Here is a 4,083-nt window from a genome sequence, read left to right as displayed (position 1 = left end):
CTTCTGGGTGGTATCTTGAGAGGTGAGAGCGGAAGGAACTCCAGGATTTAAAAGAACATGGGCAATCTATATGAATACAAGGCAAGGCATGGCTGTGTCCAAAAGTCCCATGATGCAGTCTATAATGCTTTAAAATGTCACTCTTTCCTGGTACCACAGTGTTGCACAATTTACAGGGCCATCCCATCTGTCAATAAAAATAAATAAAGTTAGTTACATCTAGCCTTTTGAATACAAGCCTGACAAAATCCATAAAAAAATACACTTAAAATACAAATGAAGATTATCCTGCTGGACAAGACAAGAATGGGTAACTTTAGTTCATCACAGAATTTATTTTAGAAAATAATCTGAAACATCATGTCAACCTCATGTCTAACCATCACAATTGACTAATTGTTAGGTTAGATAGCCTAAAATACTTGTAACCTCTCTTGCCAAAATATTAGTGGAACAACTGGAATGACTGCAAAGTGTGTTGGTGTGAGATGTGTGAATGTGCCACAGTCAAATACAAAGTTTTCCTGTTAAGACAAACACGTGTAAAGCACGCTGGATGAGGAGAAATGGGCCTGCACCTTGAGCACCACCGTTGAGGTGTGTTAACCGCGGGCGGTGTGGGTGTATTTCAGGCTATGTGCTAATCCACATTAGCTAACAGTGCCCACACTCATAGTTGCAAATGTTTGCTCCCTCATCAATGTGGTTTTGGTTAGATTGTGTGGATTGTGTACTCGCCAAAGTAACTGCTGCACTGGCACATTAACATTCATATCCAACCGACGATAATCAGTAATCACTTAACTTAGCTAACGTTAGCTGTGGCTACGTGTGTCTGTCGTAGCTTCGACAGCGTTGGCAGCGGACTCAATGTTTTTGAAGAAGTTACAAACACCTCTGAAACATTAAACTATCACACAAAGTCAACATTACTTATACAACGCGCACACACACGTAACGTTAGATTAATACAGTAATTTATGTGGCTCAAGTTAACAAACTGTTTGAGGTAACGTTAACGTTAGAGCACATTCGAAATTGGCGCTCTTCGACAGAGCGATTGTGCAGCACAAAGACGTTAATTAGGGTAAAATCTCACTTTTAACAACACAAAGAGTTACTTACATGAGGTACGTGAAGTATTATCCGGCTCCGTAGAAAACCCCGTTCGAATAAACTTCTGGAACAGACGAGATGAAGGATTTGCCCGGGCTTGTTCTTCTGTTGCTGCAGGTAGTGGGCGGGTCGTGTCTTTTTACGTCTGATACGTCCATAAGGATACGTCTGATATAAACTTTTAAAATGAGTTTTGTAAAATCAATTTATGGTGAAGTCCAATTAAATTAATTTTATTATAGAAAATATTAAGTTACGAAAATATTCACACTTTTTTACTTTTTGAAAACTCAAAAAACAAAGAAAGAAAAATAAGTTAATTTATTGGAATAAATATAGTTTTTAAAATTAAGTTATAAGGACAATAGCACTGAACGAATTTTTACAGTGTAGAAGCACCCTTTTGATCTAATACAGCCATGAGTCGTTTGGGAAAGATGCAACAAGTTTTTCACATCTGGATTTGGGTATCCTCTGCCATTCCTCCTTGCAGATCCTCTCCAGTTCTGTCAGGTTGGATGGTAAACGTTGGTGGACAGCCATTTTCAGGTCTCTCCAGAGATGCTCAATTGGGTTTAAGTCAGGGCTCTGGCTGGGCCATTCAAGAACAGCCACGGAGTTGTTGTGAAGCCACTCCTTCGTTATTTTAGCGGTGCGCTTAGGGTCATTGTCTTGTTGGAAGGTAAACCTTCGGCCCAGTCTGAGGTCCAGAGCACTCTGGAAAAGGTTTTCGTCCAGGATATCCCTGTACTTGGCCGCATTCATCTTTCCTCGATTGCAACCAGTCGTCCTGTCCCTGCAGCTGAAAAACACCCCCACAGCATGATGCTGCCACCACCACGCTTCACTGTTGAGACTGTATTGGACAGGTGATGAGCAGTGCCTGGTTTTCTCCACACATACCGCTTAGAATTAAGGCCAAAAAGTTCTATCTTGGTCTCATCAGACCAGAGGATCTTATTTATCACCATCTTGGAGTCCTTCAGGTGTTTTTTAGCAAACTCCATGCGGGCTTTCATGTGTCTTGCACTGAGGAGAGGCTTCCGTCGGGCCACTCTGCCATAAAGCCCCGACTGGTGGATTGCTGCAGTGATGGTTGACTTACTACAACTTTCTCCCATCTCCCGACTGCATCTCTGGAGCTCAGCCACAGTGACCTTGGGTTCTTCTTTACCTCTCTCACCAAGGCTCTTCTCCCCCGATAGCTCAGTTTGGCCGGACGGCCAGCTCTAGGAAGGGTTCTGGTCGTCCCAAACGTCTTCCATTTGAGGATTATGGAGGCCACTGTGCTCTTAGGAACCTTAAGTGCAGCAGAAATGTTTTTGTAACCTTGGCCAGATCTGTGCCTTGCCACAATTCTGTCTCTGAGCTCTTCAGGCAGTTCCTTTGACCTCATGATTCTCATTTGCTCTGACATGCACTGTGAGCTGTAAGGTCTTATATAGACAGGTGTGTGGCTTTCCTAATCAAGTCCAATCAGTATAATCAAACACAGCTGGACTCAAATGAAGGTGTAGAACCATCTCAAGGATGATCAGAAGAAATAGACAGCACCTGAGTTAAATATGAGTGTCACGGCAAAGGGTCTGAATACTTATGACCATGTGATATTTCAGTTTTTCTTTTTTAATAAATTTGCAAAAATTTCTACATTTCTGTTTTTTTCTGTCAAGATGGGGTGCTGAGTGTACATTACTGAGAAATAAAATGAACTTTTTTGATTTTTGGAAAATGGCTGCAAGAAACAAAGAGTGAAAAATTTAAAGGGGTCTGAATACTTTCCGTACCCACTGTAAATAGCCTACATGATACTATACTGAGCATTTTCTCCAAAAAAAAAAAAAAAAAGTCATTTCCGGCCTTTCGTGTTGTAATGCGTTACTCCACTCATGTTATTATAACTCATAAATAAAATTAGGCTAATACACATTTCATATTTAATTTTCACGCCACACCTTTGTCTATTGCTTGTTTACATTAGGGTTAAAAACAGCTTTCAAATACCTTGCTCATTGTATCTTATTAAAACAGCTTATAGGACTCTGTGGAGATGCCACCCGGTATTTAGTCTATTTAATCTTTGTTTGTTTGTTCTCACGGTGATTCAGAGTTTGCGGATTAGCAGAAGAAACAGGATTTCTAGACAGAGAAAACGACGTGCTGCCCTTGCTACGCTAGCAAGACGTCGTCAAATTGTAAGTTAAAAGATGAAGATGATGCTAGGTCTTTATCTTTTGTTTACAAACAGATAGCCTAACAATTTATGAGTTCTGTGAACAGTAAACTCATAATCAGACCGCGCCCCCTCCTGGGGAAACACATTTTGCTTTGTTTTCACATCACTAGTGAACTATTAAATATACAGTAGCCTAAGTGATGGTACTCTACTGTCATTTAGCTTTTAGACACATATTTCATTTCACCGTATTATCAGTTTGTAATATTTTTTTTACAGCGTGAACAACCATCTCATTACTGTACACTGTCTTGGCCTTGTACTTCAATGGCCAAAGTGACCTGCAACCAGGTTGGGAGAGTTACTTTATAAATGTAATTCAGTACAATTACTAATTATTGTTTTAAAAAATGTAATCAATAAAGTAATCAAAGTTCCACAAAATAAAAGTAATATAACCTGATTACTTTTAGTTACTTTTATTACTTCATTACAAAATTCGCAAATAAAGACAAGAGAGTATCAAAGATGTTGTCTGCTCAGTGTATTTTAGAGAAACATAATTAAAATATCCCATTCCATGAAATGAAGATCGATATTTAAATGTTTTCATATGAGAGAGAAGTATCAAATACATTCCATCAAACTCATTTTTGACAGCTATTTCCGGTCCCACCACCCCCACCGGATGTCTGTATGTAATGATAAGAGGGGGTGCATCCTGTCCCACCCCAGCGGAAATATGTCTGTATGTAACTGATAAGAGGGTTGCGTACATCCTTCCATTGTGT

The sequence above is a fragment of the Micropterus salmoides genome, unplaced genomic scaffold (genome assembly GCF_014851395.1).
Source record: "Micropterus salmoides isolate LMB-PRFRI ecotype aquatic unplaced genomic scaffold, ASM1485139v1 Ms_hic_scaffold_2, whole genome shotgun sequence".
Lineage (NCBI taxonomy): Eukaryota > Metazoa > Chordata > Actinopteri > Centrarchiformes > Centrarchidae > Micropterus > Micropterus salmoides.
This window is presented reverse-complemented; position numbering follows the sequence as displayed.